General features: G+C 45.0%; 1 long non-coding RNA gene and 1 pseudogene across 1 annotated transcript in view; one reads left to right on the forward strand and one right to left on the reverse strand.

Annotated features, from left to right (window-relative positions):
• The window catches only part of LOC132659575 (uncharacterized), a 37,149-nt gene extending 17,901 nt beyond the window's left edge, over positions 1 to 19,248 (forward strand). The window contains exon 3 of the long non-coding RNA XR_009600133.1: positions 17,868 to 19,248. This is a non-coding gene — a long non-coding RNA (uncharacterized LOC132659575). The remainder of the gene's footprint in view (positions 1 to 17,867) is intronic.
• LOC121819023 (uncharacterized) lies at positions 1,040 to 4,991 on the reverse strand (annotated as a pseudogene).
• Positions 19,249 to 19,543: the final 295 nt, after the last annotated feature.

Raw genomic sequence — 19,543 nt, forward strand, 5'->3', positions numbered from 1 at the left:
GACTTGCTGTTCATTTAAATTCAGCACACATTTCTGTACAGCAGCCGAGTTCCAGGCACTGTGTGAGGCTTCAGATATATGAGTAAATCAGTCCTAGTTCCTACTTTCAAGGCACCCACAGTCTAGCAAGGGAGATAAAGCATACAGAATTAGTTTTACCTGGAGGCCCCACAAACAGAGAAACAGGGAATTGTTGTCTGTAATACACAAATAAAAGATGAAGAAACAGGCGAGCCTGTATGTTTCTCTCCCATCGTTGTTACTCTGCCTCTCCCTTCCCCCCAGAAGGAATAGAAGATGGATTAAGTAGGAACACAATGAGCTACAGGGCAGACGCTTGGCAATCATATCTGAGTTCTGGGGTGAGTGCTCAGGGCTCTGGGAGGCTGAGGTGTGTAGTCGTCCAAACTGGATGATTTCTTAATGCAGGAATGCAAAACCTGCCCACAAGTGGCAAAGAGTGTGAGATGCGTATCAGCAGAAACTACCAAGAAATTCAAGTTGCTTTCTCTACCTCTTTTTCTGAATAGTGCCCAACCTCCAGATTTGAGTGCCCTTCTTCCCAGATGGCCTCCCCTGATCCCCTCGCTGCTTTATGTTCCTCACCCCATCCAGGCTTACCTGTCCCCAAATAACCTTGCACCAATGGTGGTTCTGACTCCTATGCTGCAGGTGTCAATGAACTGGGCTGGCTTCTGTATGGTGCTGTGAATGGCCAAAAGACCCACTCAAAAACTCTGGTGGTGTAAAATAGGGAGTCTATTCCTCCAAAAGTCACTCCAATATGGAGGAATTCAAGAATGGGATATTTTAATAAATGCAAAACCAGGTAACCCCTAGTTTAAATTAATCTACTGAAGAGTAAAGCAAATGGGTTTTGGCAGAAAGTAGCATATGCCGCAAGCATTTCCCTTGACTTCACTTCTGGGTCTTTGCAAGTATGGTCAGTATGGTGTTATGCCCAAGGTCCCAATCCCCAGAACTGAGAGAACAAGACATCCACAGCAATGCAAACACAAAAAGGGAATTTATTGCTAGCTCGAGCCAGGGCCCAAGTTTCATCCAATGCAGTCGAGTGGAACAAGGGCCCCGAGCCCTGAATTACAGCAGTATTTATAGGGTTAAGACAAAGACAGGCAATTGGCAGGGGTGGATTGGTTGCAAGGGTTCCTTAACATTTACTAATTGGCTAGATTTTCGCGCGCTCGGGCTCTCTCGGGGGGTTTTTGTCCTTGTCCTGATAAGCTTGAACCAGGCTACAGGGAGTATACTGATTGGTCGAGTCCTGGCACCAGTGGAGGATGATCTCAGCTCCTCCTTGGGAATAACTCAGCCCCTCTGTGAAGGAGACTTAGGCCTACCTCGGCCCCCTGAAGCCTGTCATGGCGTCTGTTTGATCCTAACATTCCCCCCTGTCTTTTTATCCTTGAGAGGAATCTTCTTCTCCATTCTGAGACACTGCCTGATATTGTTGCCTCAGTGCCATTACCTGAACGGTACTGATTTGTTCTTTTACAAAGGTTATTAATTTATTTAAAATACATGGGCCAAAAGTTAGAATGAGTAGGAGTATAATGAGCGGTCCGAGTAGGGTAGAAATTAGTGTTGTTAGCCAAGGAGATTGATGAAACCAGGACTTGAACCACCCTTGCTGGGCTTCTTGCTCTCTCTTCTGCTGTGCTAATCTTTTTCTCACTTTTGCCATAGACTTTCTCTCCACCCCAGTGTGGTCTGCATAAAAGCAACATTCTTCTCCCAAAGTTGCACATAATCCGCCTTGGTGTAGGGAGATCAAGTCTAGGCCCCTTCAGTTTTGCAAAACCATTTCTGACAGTGAAGTTAGGGATTCTTCAAGGTGGCTGATTCACTGTTCTATACAGGTAATGTCTTTATCTATTGCCGCTCGTAGGGAAGTGAATCCCTGATTTTGCATAGTCAGGGATGTTATTCTTGTCCCTGCCCCGGCAATCCCGAGACCGAACATGTTTGCTAGCGTGATGGTTGTGATAGGCTCTCTCTTAACTCTGTTTTTCCCCAGCTGATCTATAGTCTCCTTGGCCCAATAGTCATACATAGCTTCTTCTGAGTGATATATGATTTTGGGCATTACGGTCACTAATACACAAAACTCTCTATTCGGATTAAAGACCGATGCATATAGACACGGAGTCAGCCTGGTATGTGAGCAGACCCACCATCCCGCTGCCTCAGGCACAATCCACTTTATTTGGTCCAGTTCTGTGAGACTGACTGTTCAGGCACACAAGGGAGTCTTTTTAAGTGGAACTTTACCTAAGCAAAGTCCTCTTCCCCAAACTTCTTTCATAGTGAGACCAACCCTATGTTTTCTCCAATGACACTGAGGTGGACCTGAGCTGGTGGACAGGTTGTAAGAAACATCTAAGCCTACTGCTTCATAAAAGGGAGGGTAAAGAGTGTAGCAGAGCCAACAAGATTGAGTTGCTCTGGGATTAGAATGGTTTCGCTTTAAAGGCTGCTTTAGCTAGATCCCATAACGGGTCCGACGTTTCTAGGTTGGAGGTGGAGGACAAGGCGTCGAGGGCCTCTGCTATATTAGGCTGGCCTCCTGGTCAAGAAACGGAGGGCGTAGGGCTCAGAATTGTAGCCCTCTGAGTTGGATCTGCCTTAAACACCCTTTGTGGGCCTGGATTTTCAATCTGATTGGGGCCTACACTTTGGGTTTGGATAGGTTCTATGATCTGACTCACAATCAAGATTCCCCCAGGGTTTACACTGAACCCATCGGCCTGTAGCTGGAAGCCCCAAGATAATCCAGACACCCAAGACTTTTCCTGCATAGCCAACATCTGGTTAAACGTTAATTTTACCTGAGCAATCTCATCTTTAGGTATCTCATCTTCCTGATCATAGAATTCATAGAATTCATCTCTTGACATAGGCTGAGTGAAGGAGAAGTTGACTAAATCTCAGTTGCTAGTTTTCCATCTCCTTACCCCATCATTTGAAGTCACACAGCTCCATGACCTACAGAAATAATGTTGTATACCCCCACAAGCTTCCTCGTCACTTTTACGACCAGGACATGCCCCCACCTCTAAATTGGATCAAAGGCACTGACCAAGGGGTGTCCACTAAGTCCTTGAGGTCAAAATATAAGTCAGGCCACCAGGTGTTCGGAGGATGTATCTCGGTGGTCGTATTGAGTACCTCTCACGTCAGCCCATTTTGAAGTCTCCAGATGATCTTGACAGGTTGATGTGGGTCAGTGCTGGCAGTTCCGGGGTCGAGGAGGCCAGTCATCATCAGGAGAGTCAGAGTGATCCGTCCAAGATCTGCTATCGGACGAGCTTCAATTTTAAGGGACTGGAAGGATGCAGTGTTGACTTCCATTCTCTTTGAGCCCTCTCTTGTTCTTCTGGAGTGGCCTGTCACACGTGGTTGCAATGTACCCAGCGTCCAATTCTGTCTACTTTGAGGGCAGTAGGGGTGGTAAGAAGAACAACATAAGGGTCCTTCCATCTTGGTTCTAAGGTCCTTGACTGGTGTCTTTTAACCCAAACCCAATCTCCTGGGCCTATATTATGAGACGGGATTTTTCCTTCATTTTGGCCCTCATGAATTTCCCGTACCAATGACCAGATATGTTTATGCACCTTACTCAAGGCTAGCATCTCCTGTTGGAAAGTGCGTAGCGGGAGAGGTGGTTTGGTTTTTCCCTCAAATGCTGGACAAACGGGGGGCAGACTTCCACATACAATTTCAAAGGGAGTCAAACCCAGTTTATAGGGGGTGTTTTGTGCCCGAAAAAGTGCGAAGGGAAGGAGGGTCACCCAGTCCCCACCAGTCTCTATTGCCAGTTTTGTTAAAGTTTCTTTTAGGGTCCGATTCATTCTTTCTACCTGTCCTGAGCTCTGGGGACTGTATTCGCAATGTAACTTCCATTTGGTCCCCAGGGCTGAGGCCAGTCCCTGAACAATTTTACTCACAAATGCAGGTCCGTTATCAGAGCCGATAGATGCCGGCAGCCCAAACCTAGGTATAATCTCTTCTAGGAGCTTCTTAGCTACTACTATCGCTGTCTCCTTCTTAGTAGGGTAAGCTTCTACCCACCCAGAAAACATATCAACCAAAACTAACAGGTAACGGTCCCATACTTGCCTGGCCTTACCTCAGTGAAATCTATCTCCCAATGATGTCCTGGCCTTTCCCCCCGATATCTTACACCTGCGTGCTGTCCTTTTCCTGGTCTCATCATCTGGCAGGCCTTGCAGGTGCGGACTATATCCTGGATGGTTTTCTTCTGTTGGGGAAACTGCAGCTGCGCTGTTTATAGGAGTGTCGAAGTCTTTTTCTCTCCCAAATGGGTAGTTTGATGTAAATGGGTACAGAGATGCCTGCCCAGGTTGGCAGGAAGCAACAAGTTGTCATCTTGGTCCTGATACCATTCGTTTTTGCCAGCAGGACGGGTGGTATTATCTTGCACCCAGCATAAATCAGAGGGGGAGTATATGGGGCTTGGGAGGAGTGTTCCCATCCCCGGCGGTGGCAATCCCACAGTCAGTATATGGGCTTCGTGGTCTCCAGCAGCTGCCTCACAGGCTGCTGCATCGGCAGCACAGTTGCCTCGGGCCCTGGCACCCTCTCCTTTCTGGTGTCCCGGGACATGCACTATGGACACTGCCCGGGGCAAGTGGACCGCTGCCAAGAGTCTGCGAATCTCAGGCACGTTTTTAATCTCTTTTCCCTCCACCGTCAAGAGCCCCGCTCTTTATATATGGGGCCTTGAATGTGCACAGTGCCGAATGCATATCGGCTGTCAGTGTAAATAGTGATTCTTTTTCCTTTTGCCCTCTCTAGTGCTTGTATCATAGCTATCAGTTCTGCTTTTTGGGCTGATGTTCCAGGGGGCAAGGCCTCAGCCCAGATGGTCCTTCCAGTGTCATCTACTATGGCTGCCCCCGCTTTTCTCTGTCCATCCTTTATATAACTGCTCCTGTCCGTGAACCATACCAGCTCACTGTTTCCTTTTTTTTTTTTTTTTTTTTCAGCTCACTGTTTTCTAATGGCAAGTCGCTGAGGTCTTTTCGTATGGCAGTTACCTCAGCTAACACTTCAACACAGTCATGGAGGGGCCCATCCTCCTCTGGGATGGGTAGCAAAGTGGCAGGGTTCAGAAAACAAGGTGTTTTAAAGTGTATCTGGGGAGTATCCAGCAGCAGGGCCTGGTAATGGGTTAAGCGAGCAATAGAAATCCACTTACCCGGTGGCTGTTTGAGGATCCCCTCTATGGCGTGAGGAGTGTAGACCAGGAGACGCTGTCCATAAGTCAGCTTGTCAGCATCATGGACAAGAAGAGCAATGGCCGCGATGATATGGAGACAGGGTGGCCATCCCGCAGCTACTGGATCCAGTCATTTAGAGAGATATGCCACAGGCCGTCTCCAAGGTCCCCATTGCTGCATCAGGACTCCCTTCCCTACTCCCTGCTTTTCATCCACAAACAGTTGAAATGGCTTAGCTGGGTCCGGAAGAGCAAGGGCTGGGGCTTCCAGTAACGCCTGTCGAAGTTCCTGAAATGCCTGCCTCATTGGCTCAGTCCAAGTCCAGTCTCTATTTTCTCTGCTTCCTTCATATAGAGGTCGGGCCTTTTCAGCAAACCCCATAATCCATAGCCTGCAGTACCCAACCATCCCTAAAAACTCCCTCACCTGCCGGGGAGTTGTTGGCTCGGGGATCCGTAGAATAATCTCTTTCATAGCCTGAGTCAACCATCTTTGTCCCTGTTTTATTTTATATCCCAAATAAATGACTTCCTGTCTAGCAATTTGGGCCTTTTTCGCACTTGCCCGGTACCCCAATGTCCCCAAAGTCTGGAGGAGATCGCCTGTGGCCTTTAGGCATACCTCCTTAGTCGTAGCGGCCAGCATTAGGTCATCTACATACTGCAACAGAATGACTTCGGGGTGGCTGGTTCGATACTCACAGAGATCTTCGCCTAGAGCCTCATTGAACAACGTCGGCGAGTTTTTGAACCCCTGTGGGAGGCGAGTCCAGGTCAGCTGCCCCACAGTTTGGCTGTCCTTGTCAGCCCATTCAAATGCTAAGATTTCCTGGCTCTGGGGTGCCAAAGGCAAGCTGAAAAAGGCATCTTTCAAGTCTAAAATTGTATACCAGACATAGTCTGCTGGCAAGCTGCTCAGGAGGGTGTATGGGTTAGGGACAGTGGGATAAATGCCACTCACCCATTTGTTGACTTCACAAAGATCTTGGACTGGTCTAAAGTCTGCTCCCCCGGGCTTTTTCACAGGCAACAGGGGAGTATGCCATGGGGACTGGCACTTTTTGAGAATTCCTGCCTTTAGGAGGCGCTGGATGTGTGGCATAATTCCTTGCCGGGCCTCCTGGCTCATGGGATACTGTTTCACCCTCACAGGAATAGCATTTGCTTTTAATTCAACAACAATGGGAGGTTTTTGTTTAGCCAGTCCCATTCCCGCTATCTCTGCCCAGGCCAGAGAGTATTTCTGAATCTACTGTTGCATAGCAGGATCCACCACTGCAGGGGGTTTTGGTGAATATAGTCTGTATTCATCTCTCAGTGCCAGGGATAAAACATGAATTGGTTGTCCAAGCCCGTCTGTGACTGATATCCCCCCAGAGTCAAAGTGAATTTGCGCATTGACTTTGGCCAATAGGTCTCTTCCTAATACAGGGGCCAGACATTCTGGGATCACCAGAAATGAGTGGGACACCCGTTGGGCTCCCAAGTCCACTTTTCATTTAGTAGCCCAGTAATATCTCTTTGTCCCGGTGGCTCCCTGGACCAAGCTAGTCTTTTTGGACATCGGCCCAAATTTTTGGTTGAGAACTGAGTATTGGGCTCCCGTATCCACCATGAAGCTGACCGGTTTCCCCTCCACATTAATAGTTACCCAGGACTCAGGGAGAGGTGCCAGGCCCTGACCCCCCTAATCACTATCTTCCCCTGCATATAAGACGTGGGTCCCGGAGGAAGATTCTTCCTTTCTTACAGTCTTTTTCTTCAGATCTCTCTTGGGGCACTCATTTTTCCAGTGTCCCAGCTCTTTGCAGTAAGCGCATTGGTCTCTCTTTAGGGCAGGTCTAGCTGGTTTTTTCTTTCCTCCCAACCGGGTGTCTTTAGTTCTTGGGGCTTTGGGCCCCTTTCTCATCCCCACAAAAAGGATCTGAGCCAGCTCTTTCTGATTTCTCCAGTTTTCTTCAGCCCTATATTCCCTTTCCTCCCGTCTAATCCATTCCTCATATTCTCTTTCTTCCCGTCTAATCCGTTCCTCCCTCTCCTCAGGGGTCTCTCTGTTATTAAACACTGTCTCAGCTGCCCTCACCAGATCCTGTATTGACAGTTCCCCCAGCCCTTCTATCTTCTGTAACTTTCTCCTGATATCTGGAGCTGCCTGGTTCACGAAAGCTAACAGAACTGCTGCGTGTGACTCATCAGCCTGGGGGTCCATGGGCATATACTGCCTAAAGGCTTCCATTAACCTCTCTAAGAAGGCTGCTGGGCTCCTGTCTTATCAGATTCACCTTAGATAAATTTGTCAGTTTCCTGGCGGCTGCCCGGAGACCGGCCATTAGAGTCTGGCGAAAGACCCGAAGATGCTCCCTACCTTCCGCACGGTCAAAGTCCCAGTTCGGCCGCATAGAAGGGAACCCTTCCTCCACTAGGTGGGGCTGCATGGTCGGTCTCCCATCCGCTCCGGGAACATATTTCCGTGCTTCCGACAGAATTCGCTCCCATTTCTCTGTGGTGAAAAGCACCTGTAACAGCTGCTGACAATCATCCCAAGTAGGATTGTGAGTAAACAGGATAGTGTCTAAAAGATCAATAAGGCCTTGGGGCTTTTCAGAAAAAGAGGGGTTTTGAGCTTTCCAGTTATATAAGTCGCTGGTAGAGAACGGCCAATATTGGTAATTCTGTTCTCCATCAGGATTTGCCAGCCCGACCCGGACAGGAAGTGCTCAAACGGCAGGCGAAGGGGCCTCTCGGCTCCCATAGTCAGACGAGTCCCTGCCCCCTCGGGTCCTTCCGCGAGTTCCCTGGGCTGGCCCCGCTTCCTGCTGAGGAGCCAAGGGTTCTGAGTTCCCTCTTTGTTCTCCGGAGGACACCTGAGGTACCTGTGGGAGCAAGGGTGGCGGGATATACGGGGGAGGCGAGATTTCAGTGTCTAAATCAATCAGACTAGGGTATAGAGAAGATTCCTGGGGTATTGGTTTCTTCCGGCTCTCCCGTGCCTCCCGGTTTTCTTCCTTAGAGCTCTCCATGACCAGGACCTGTGGAACAGAAGCACTGGGGGGGTTGTGAATAAAGGGTTTCAGCCAGACGGGAGGGTCTTCTACCTGATTTTCCCAGACCAGGATGTAAGGAGCTTGGTCCGGATGGCCCAAAGGGTCAGGAGCCATTATCTTTTCTTTAACAGCCTGGATGACCGGCAGGCCGAAAGTTCCCTCCAGCGGCCAGCCAACCTGAAATGTCGACCACTCAGATGAGCATAGGGTTTTTAGCTTGCTCTTCTTTACTAGCAGGGATAGATTCTGAGCCTTGGACTTAAAATCGGAAAAATGGTCAGTCATTACAGATAGCAGTGTAGAATACCTTTGACCCATGGCAGCAACACCCACAATAAACACACAAAAAGCACAGCACCAGCACACAAAGACAAGCGACAGATAGACAAACAAATATCGCCCGAAAACACTGAACTAGGTTTATCCCGTGTTGCTGTTGTCCTGTTCCCCAAAGTTACCTTACCGAAGGGTGTTCACTGCCCGCCAGACTCAGGATCAGGAGAAACGTTTTCCCCCGTTCCTTTACAGAGCGGCTCACAGAACCAGCTGCCTTCCAGCTCGAGTGCTGGGCCCCAGACTTATGCTGGCTGGGCGACTCTTTCGCCCCCTGACCTGATGCCAGCGTCCAGATATACTTCCTACTAGTAAGGCTTCCCTTATGTCTGGAAAGTGTTGTTCTTCTCAGTCAGGGGATCCCGGACGAGCCCCCAAATGTTATGCCCAAGGTCCCAATCCCCAGAACTGAGAGAACAAGACATCCACAGCAATGCAAATGCAAGAAGGGAATTTATTGCTAGCTCGAGCCAGGGCCCAAGTTTCATCCAACGCAGTGGAGTGGAACAAGGGCCCCGAGCCCTGAATTACAGCAGTATTTATAGGGTTAAGACAAAGACAGGCAATTGGCAGGGGCGGATTGGTTGCAAGGGTTCCTTAGCATCTACTAATTGGCTAGATTTTCGCGCATGCGGGCTTTCTCAGGGGGTTTTCGTCCTTGTCCTGATAAGCTTGAACCAGGCTACAGGGAGTATACTGATTGGTCGAGTTCTGGTGCCAGTGGAGGATGATCTCAGCTCCTCCTTGGGAATAACTCAGCCCCTCTATGAAGGAGACTTAGGCCTACCTTGGCCCCCTGAAGCCTGTCATGGCATCTGTTTGATCCTAACAATGGTCTCGTGAGGTCCTCTCCCACAAGCGAAACAGAGCTTGCTTCCAGGCAGAGTTGGCCAAAGAGGAAATGGGCTGCTTCTTAAGATGCTGAATTTCCGCATTGGAAAATTTTTCTGAGGATATGCGGTGAGGTTTGGGGGCAGGACTATTTGAACAATGAATAGGGTGTTGGCTACTTTTAATGAGCCTTTCAGGGAGCCTCTAAAAAGCACTTCATGACCTGTGTTTAGCTTCCTTCCAGCTCTGTGCAAGCAGAGGAGCAGGGACAGCTTGCACGGCAATGAGCACGAATAAACATGAGCTGGGATTTGCCTTGAATCTCATTCTGTGACGTCAAGTATTTCCTATATCTCAGCCCTCACAGTCTCTTCGGGGGGCAAATGTTATACCCGTTTTTCGTTGTTCTTGTCCAACTCTTTGCCACCCCATGGACTGCAGCACGCCAGGCTTCCCTGTCCTTTACTATCTCCCAGAGTTTACTCAAACTCACATCCATCGAGTTGATGATGCCATCCAACCATCTCATCCTCTGTCGTCCCCTTTTCCTCCTGCTCTCAGTCTTTCCCAGCATCAGGGTCTTTTCCAATGAGTCAGCTGTTTGCAGCAGGTGGCCAAAGTATTGGAGTTTCAGCTTCAGCATCAGTTCTTCCAGTGAATATTCAGGACTGGTTTCCTGTAGGATTGACTCATTTGATCTCCTTGCTGACCAAGGGACTCTTGAGAGTCTTCTGCAGCACCAGAGTTTACAAATAAGGAAACTGAGGCTTTAAAAAACTGAAAGATTTGCCCAATATCCCACAAAAGACAAGCAGTTCAAACCCAGGTTTCCTAACTTTTAATCTGATGTTCATAGTATAATATCATGATCTCTATTCCATTCAGACACAGTAAGAGCTGGAAAAATCCCCGAGTATTTATTTAAGAAAGAAAATGATCTCAAAGAAATGGATTTGGTGGAATGGAATGGTGGTTAGCTCAAGGCAATGTCATGAGTCGCCAGCAGAGGGCAGAAGCCTGCCATTCTAGATGCTTACATCCTTGAAAGCCCACGGGCACCTGGGAATGAGTGTAGCAAGAATTTTTCACTGAGAGGGCACCCAAAGAAAGAGCAGAAAAGCGCCAGTGTGGACTGCTGTAATTTCAGATGGCATCTGGGAGCCAGGGGCACTGAAAGAAAATCCCTCCCCACTCTGGTCCCCTGCACCCAGAAGGAAAGAGGCCTGCAGCAGCAAAAGACACTGGAACACGAGCAGGATTCTAATGAGAATAATTCAAGGTTTGGATCTGAGTCTAGCTAGGGTCACTTTTCTTCTGGATGCCTGCCTATGCACCCATGAAAAGAAGATGACAACTGCCTCGTAGGAGTCTTAGGACAATCAGCTAAAGCGTTAAGAAAACTGTTAAATGTGCCGACAGGTTAGTGGAGGTGGGTTTGAAGGAAGGTTGCTCCCTCTAGTCTCTGACTAGCACGTGAGCTGTTGACAAGGAGGCCAGGTTGACACCTGTGGTGGGAGGTGGGTGAGGGACGCGGGGCTGGCACGAGGTGGTAGGCAGAGGAGGGGATGCCACTGCCCCCATTCTCTGGTTTACGTCACTCTGACCTCAGGACACTGCTCTCCAGTTGGCATGCTTCACATGGGCTGCCTGTCCCTGGGGTCCTGTGTCCTCAGAGGAGAGCCCCGAACCTCCCAGGTAGCAGCTGGGTTCAATGATGTGGCCCAACTCCCTCAGCCCCACGGGTGCTGGGCAGAGTTCCCTCCCAGCCAGACATCTCAGAACTGAAATGCCGCCGGTAAGGCTGAGTACAGCAGACCAAGGGCCCCATGGCTGCTCACCCCCAACCCGGCACTTGTCATGTAACAGCACTTTACAGTCCTTCCCAGGAGCACAACCTCCTGTCTCATTCGTGATTTTGTTCATCAGCCCAACAGTCCTGAGAAGACAATAGGACAGATATGGTTTAATTCCCATTTTTTTAAGATAAAAGAGATTCTCAGCCAGCTTAATGATTTGCCCAAAGTAATGCAGTGGTTAAACAAAACCCAGAAAATCCCAAACTCAGAATCTGGTCTTATGGCCCTAAAGATACCACCTTGTGCCAATGATTCAAACCAGAGATCTTCCATCTCTCTCCGTCTGCTCTCCCTCTTTTTAAACTCCTGGGATTCCCAAATGGCTTGGTGGTCAAGAATCCGCCTGCCAATGCAGGAGACACAGTACGATCCCTGAGTCGGGAGTATCCTCTAGAGAAGGAAACTGGCAACCCCTCCAGCATTTTTGCCTGGGAAATCCCACCAACAGAGGAGCCTGGAAGGCTACGGTCCATGGAGTTGCAAAGGAGTCTGACACTACTTAGTAACTGAGCAACAAAAACAACGTAGACATAAAGATCGTCATTCTCAACTTGTCAAGCTAGGCAAAGACCTCTTGTTTTATTTGATTTAATTTTCTCATCATCCCCAATATGTGTTCCTATTCAACACCTCTTCTTACCCGCCAAACGGGCACCACATCCCATTTGGTTGATTGGTTCTTTCATTGATTGATTGAGTCATTCATTCATTCATTTGTAGGCTTGAGTCAGAAACATTTTTAATACTGTGTTTATGATGTTATTAAAACAAGCATTTTTTGTTAGTATTGTTCACAACTCGTGGACTCTAATTTTTTTTTTTTTTTTACTTTCCTAGTCATTTCCCATTTCTATGTATATGCTTTACTCATTCCCTGCTCCTGCCATCCCTAATTGTATTACCTGCTACTTGTGTCTACTTAATTTGCTTTATTTTTACTGGCTTCTAATTTTTTTTGTACTATTCTCAACTTTATCACCTCGGAGGTATTTCTCTGCTCGTTTTATATTATTTGCTTATTTGCTATACATGCTTATGAGTCCTGCATCCACATTGGTGATGGTGATGTCCACAGTCAGCCACGTTAGTCAGTCCTCACCATCACCTAAAGTCTGCATAAACTCCTTACAAGGCTGACAGTAAATCACTTAACTCTTGCTCTGATCTTGATCCTTTTATAAGTTTCACGTACCCCGTAATAGTTGAATGCTGGAACAGCGGTGTTCAGTAGATCTTTCCATGATAATGGAAATGTTTTATACTGCTGTGCTGTCCAATAGGTAGCCACTAGCAATGTGTGACTATTTAAGCAGCTGCAATGTGGTTTCTGTGATTGAGGAGCTAAAAGTTAATTTTAATTAATTTAAATTAAAATGTAAATAGCCTCATGTGACTACCTAGTGGAATACACAGACCTATCGCATTACTACTCAAAATGTGGTCCCCAGACCAGAAGCATTGCCATCTGGAAGCTGGGAGCTTGTTAGAAATGCGGAATCTCAGGCGTACTGAGGTCTGCTGAATTAGCTCTGCATTTTAACAAGATTCCCCATGTGATTTCTATGCACATGCAATTTTCTGCCCTTCCTCCAGAACTATTGAGATATAATTGACATATAATTGTCTAAGTTTTTAAGATATACAATGGTGTTGATTTGATATACTTGTATATTGAGAATGACCACCGGAGTGCTAACACCTGCATCATGTCACATAATTACCATCTCTTTTTTGTGGTGAGAACATTCGAGTTCTACCCTCTTGGCAACTTTCAAGTGTATAATACAGTATTCTTAACCATAATCACCATACTGTATATTAGATTCGCAGAACCATTTCATATTATTACCAGGAGTTTGTACTCTTCGAGCAATATTTCCCCGTTTCCCTCACCCCCAGCCCTGGGAACCACCACTGTAGTCTATTTCCATGAGTTCAGCTCTTTAGATTCCACATATAAGTGATATACAGTATTTGTCTTTCTCCATCTGACTTGTTAGTCACTTAGCATAAGGCCCCCAAGTCCTATCCATATTGTCACAAATGACAGGATGTCCCTCTTTCTCATGGCCAAGTAGCATTCATAGATCTGTATTTCACATACAAATGGTTAGAGGAGATGTGAGATTATCTCTGTATCACATCTTCTCTATCCATTCGTCTGTTGATAGACACTTAGATGGTTTTCAATTTGGGCTATTTCGAATAAAATACTGAAAGGAACATGAGAATGCAGATTTATTTTTGAAAGCCTATTTCCATTTCCTTTGGATATATACCTAAAAGTGGGGTTGTTGGGACCATATGGTAGTTCAATTTTTAATTTTTTTTGAGGAACTTCTATAGTGGCTGCACCAATTAACAAGCTTACCAATAGTATAAAATGATATCTTTTTCTTTACATCTTTGCCAATACTTGCTATCTTTTGCCTTTTGGAGGATAGTCATTCTAACAAGAGTGAGGTAATATCTTACTGTTGTTTTGATATGAATTTCCTTGATGATTGGGGCTTCCCTCATAGCTCAGTCAGTAAAGAGACTGCCTGCAATGCAGGAGACCCAGGTTCAATCCCTGAGTTGGGAAGATCCCCTGGAGAAGGAAATGGCAACCCACTCCAGTATTCTTACCTGGGGAAATCCCATGGACAAATGAACCTGGCAGGCCACCATGGGGTTGCAAAAGTCAGACATGACTTGGTGTCTAAACTACCACCTTTCCTTGATGACTAGTGATGTTGAATGCCTTTTCACCTGTTGGCCATTTATGTGTCTTCTCTAGAAAGACGTCTTTTTTAAAAAAAGAAAAAAAAAAAAAAGAGTGGTTCTTCTGTTTGTTTTTGCCATTGAGTTGTATGAACTCTTTACACTTTGGGATTCTGCTGCTGCTGCTGCTGCTAAGTCACATCAGTCATGTCCAGCCCCTTATCAAATACATGATTTGCAAATATTTTCTCCTGTTCTATAGGTTTAAATTTTTTTGTTTAATTTTTTTCTTCTCTTTAAAGGTGTGATGCTTTTTTGTAAGACTGATACTCAAATACTCCATTGTTTGTTTTGGCTATTCTGAAGAAAACAGTATGCTTTTCATATATTTTCTATTTTAATATAATTTTTGGTGATGTAGAAGAAAGATATTTGTGATAGCTTTATCGAGCAAACTTGCTGAGCTGTCTAATTAGTTCTGATAATATAGTGGATTTTCAATGTGATTGGTCATCATTCTCTCTCTTTCCTTCCTATAACTCTATTTTATTCTTCTGATAAATGCTTTGGCTAAGTCTCTAGTACTCAGCTGAACCATAATAGTTATAATAACCACCCTTGGTTGTGGGGATGAATCTAATTTTCTTCATGTAACATCTTTAACCTGGGCCTCCTGCATTGCAGGTAGATTCTTTACCATCTGACCCACCGGGGAAGCCCCAGATACTTAATATACAGTCTTCATCAAGTTGAGAAAATATACATTTATTCTAACTTAGTGAGAGACTTAAAAAAATTCAGAAGTTTTTATTTGATATAAATGCTTTTCAAATTAAAAGTTCAAATATTTTTAAAAACATTTATTGAGATAATCATGGGAATTTTCTTCTTCAGCACATTAATGGTAAAAATTACATTAATAGTTTTTTCTCACACCATACTTTCCCATGTTCTAAAAATAAACCTTACTTTGGACATAACTTTATAAATATATTGTTGGATAAAATTAGCTAATATTTTATTTATAATTTTGTATCTATATTCCAACATGAAATAGCTGTATATAGTTTTTTGTTTGTTTTTAACATCTTTATCTCACTTTGCTATGAAGGTTAGACCTATGTTATAGCAAAGGAGAAACTGACTTCTATTTTCTGGAACAATTTGTATATATCAGTATTATCTCATTCTTACAAGTGGATAGAGCTTATCTATAAAATCATTGGAGCCTAGGGCTTTTCAGGAATAGGGGACATCTTTGATTATATTGTAATTCTTAATTAACCCTTGACAATTCAGTTTGCTATTTAATGTTGCAATTTTAGAATTTCATATTTTTCCAAAATTGTATCAGTTTTACTGTCTCCAAATTATAATTCTTCATGACATTGTTAATCCAAAATTTTTCACGTCCATGCTTCTTTCGATATTAATTGCATATTTACATCTTCTCTTTCTTTCCTTCGCTAATTTTGTTACGTATTATTTGTATATTTTATAACCTTCTAAAGAAACCAGCTTGTCCTATGTCTTGTTGTTTCTGCACTCTTTGTTTATCATATTTCTGACATTATATGTATGTTTTCTTTCCCTCTCCTCCTCCTTCTTCTAGGTTTATTTTGGAGCTTTTTTCTAGTTTCCTGCATTGAAAAATTAGCTCTAAGAATGTTTCAAAAAGGGTTTGGATATAAACTATCTTAATAATTATATACTTGATATGATTTTAATTGCATCTTTTAAACTTGCATTTGAATGATATATTCATTGGATATAAAGCTCTAGGTTTGAAGTCTTTTTCCATCAACATTTAAAATATTACTTCATTGTTTTCTTATATCCATTTTCGTTATTGTGGCTTCATGTTATTCTGATTCTTTTTCCTTTTTACTTCATCTATTTTCTGTTTATAAATACTTTGAGAATTTTCCTTGTTGTTAATATTCTTAAATTTCATTACAATATTTCTAGGTGTGACTTCCTTTTTCATCTACCTTGTTTAGATACACTGAATCCTTTCAACAGAAGCTTTTTATTTATACAAAATCCTCAGTTATTATACTTTCAAATTTATCCTCTCCCCTTAATTCATTTCTCATTCTGACTTCAAAGCCTGGGATACTAACCACTACAGTGTCCTCCCTCTCTGAAAATTAAGCCAACATTTTGTTGCTCTTGTCTGCTTAGGCGCGGCTTCCCTCCCCGACACCGTGAAAGGCAGTGGTAGGGGCTTGTTTTGCCTCAGTATTCTTATTGCATCTGTGCTCACTGTGTGTTGAATGAATGAATGAATTTAGAGAACAGAGGAGTGGCAGTGGCCGCAGGATTGGAGTAGGAGCTGCTGTGGGGCCAGGGCAGCAACCAAGCTTCGTGACACTGTGCCCACACCCGGCTGTATCACCTCTACAGGGTGGCAGCCCCTTTAGCAGACCCCTCCCTCTGGGAGGAAACACCTGCAGCACCCAGCACAGCCCAGTCACTCTCTAAGATAATGACCTGGGATAAGAGTCAGCATATCTTCAAGCAGCTCTCCACTCGGCCCAAAGCTCCTTTCAGACAGCCATGGGGATCCCGATGGGTTGCTGGTCTGAGTCCTCCCTGTCCAGCTGTGGGATCTATGGCAAACTGCCCTCCTCTTTGATCCTCAGTTTTCTTTTTCATAATTTGGGGATAATGTCACTATCCTATTGAGCTTCCAGGGGAGTAAGGAGCAGCAAAATAGATGTTTAAGTGTCTGTGAACAGGGTGCTGCTGTCCTCAAGGACATAGCATAGTGCACGTAAAAAATCTCTGACCCTGGAGCCTGTGTTCTGAAGGGAGCGCCCACATGGTGCTACATAGTTCTTGATAAAATCCTGCTTCCTTGGAGAGGAGCAAGCCTCCCCACAGGTCTGTGGCTTTCCAGATCACTTGAAATTTCTGAGAGCTAGAGCCAACTCCAGGTGGATGATTCTAATCACTCTTCACCCTCCCCTTCTACACCTTCACTCATACCCCTAACCCTAACTCCATCCCCTCACCGTCCTGCTCTGGTTTCATTGAGTTTCCATTCTGGCCTTCCCTGCTTGTAAGAGGGTCCCACGTTCTGAGCATTTTCTTTCCCCTCTGCCCAGAAGAACTGCCTTTGCTATGTATATACCTTATGACCTGCTCTCAGGTAGGCCTAAGCTGAGGAATTCAATCTAAGAGTTCCTTGGATGACATGGGTTTACTCCTCATAAATCATATATATTTTATTTCCATAGGAGACCCAAAGTCTTAACACAAAAGGTAGAAATACCAGGTCTCTCGGCAGCCTGGTGGCAGGAAGAGAGGAGAGGGTTGTTCCAAGCCCTTCAACTAACCCAGTTAGGCAATAATGTGGGCTCTTGAGAATACGCCCTTGGTTTCCCAGGCACAGACATCTTTCTGAATGAGATTCTTTCTTTTGGACCAAGGCTATCAGCTCTCTAGAACCATGCCCTTACTTTCAACTTCTCTGAGTGGCCAACGTCAGAAAATTTTTTCCTTTTTTTGGCTACACTGGGTCTTCACTGCTGCACGCAGGCTTTCTGTAGTTGTGAAATTCAGGCTTCTCATTGCAGAGGCTTCTCTTGGTGCAGAACACTGGCCGTAGGCATGGACTTCAGTAGTTGTGGCGCACGGATTCAGTTGCTCCAAGGCATGTAGGATCTTCCCGGACCAGGGATAGAATCCATGTCCCCTGCATTGGCAGGAGGATTCTTAACCATTGGACCACCAGGAAAGTCCTCTTCAGTTTTAGTTTTTAAGTAGATCTGATGCCCTTTTAGTATTCCTGCTTTTCTAATCTTTTTTCATAAATGTCTTCCTCTTCTATAGCTTTAAGAGGTTTCAAGCATGAGATAAGAAACTGGATTTGATTTTCTTGGGCACCATCCAACCCTGAATTCAATGATTCTTTGAAATTTGCAACATGGTTAACACTAAACCAGCACCACTGAGGACCACTAGTGATTAAACCACAGTGATGTGGATGGTAACCATCTACTTGATGAGAAGAAACAAGCCTAACCAGTAAGTTATTTATCTGGTGCTAAGAGATGGGAATACCAGACCACCTGACCTGCCTCTTGAGAAACCTATATGCAGGTCAAGAAGCAACAGTTAGAACTGGACGTGGAACAACAGATTGGTTCCAAATAGGAAAAGGAGTACGTCAAGGCTGTATACTGTCACCCTGCTTGTTTAACTTATATGCAGAGTACATCATGAGAAATGTTGGGTTGGAAGAAGCACAAGCTGGAATCAAGATTGCCAGAAGAAATATCAATAACCTCAGATATGCAGATGATACCACCCTTATGGCAGAAAGTGAAGAGAAACTAAAAAGCCTCTTGATGAAAGTGAAAGTGGAGAGTGAAAAAGTTGGAGTTAAATGTTAAAGCTCAACATTCAGAAAACGAAGATCATGGCATCTGGTCCCATCACTTCATGGGAAATAGATGGGGAAACAGTGGAAACAGTGTCAGACTTTATTTTTTGGGCTCCAAAATCACTGCAGATGGTGACTGTAGCCATGAAATTAAAAGATGCTTACTCCTTGGAAGGAAAGTTATGACCAACTTAGTTAGTATATTCAAAGGCAAAGACATTACTTTGCCAACAAAGGTCTGTCTAGTCAAGGCTATGATTTTTCCAGTAGTCATGTATGGTTGTGAGTTGGACTGTGAAGAAGGCTGAGCGCCAAAGAATTGATGCTTTTGAACTGTGGTGTTGGAGAAGACTCTTGAGAGTCCCTTGGACTGCAAGGAGATCCAACCAGTCCATTCTAAAGGAGATCGGTCCTGGGTGTTCTTTGGAAGGAATGATGCTAAAGCTGAAACTCCAGTACTTTGGCCAACTCATGCGAAGAGCAGACTCATTGAAAAAGACCCTGATGCTGGGAGAGATTGGGGGCAGGAGGAGAAGGGGACGACAGAGGATGAGATGGCTGCATGGCATCACCGACTAGATGGACATGAGTTTGAATGAACTCTGGGAGTTGGTGATGGACAGGGAGGCCTGGCATGCTGCAATTCATGGGGTCGCAAAGAGTCGGACATGACTGAGTGACTGAACTGAACTGAATTGAAGATTATTGAGTTTCTCTGACATTATCTAGGTTGAATATTTAAACTGACTACATTCCTAGTGTGCCATGGAAATTCTTAGTAATGACAACCATAGATAACACACAATAAACCAGGCACTGTCCCAAGTACATTGCATTCATTAACTTATTTATTTCTCATAATAATACTTTGAGATAATTAATACTTTCATCCCTACATGACAGAAGGGAAAACAGGCCAAGTAAGGTTAAGTCATTTGCCCAGAATTGAAGTTGGTAAATGATAGACTTGGGGGATTCAAACTCAGCTTAGCAGAATGGCTTCTTTCCCACTATGCATAGTTCCTCCTGAAGCTCAGAAGAGGTTATTGTGCACCCCCTGTATATAATTATGCTCTTATATTTCCTCATATGGGACTACTGGAACCCTTTCCTTTGCCTCTTG

Source organism: Ovis aries, chromosome 3 (assembly GCF_016772045.2).
Source record: "Ovis aries strain OAR_USU_Benz2616 breed Rambouillet chromosome 3, ARS-UI_Ramb_v3.0, whole genome shotgun sequence".
NCBI lineage: Eukaryota > Metazoa > Chordata > Mammalia > Artiodactyla > Bovidae > Ovis > Ovis aries.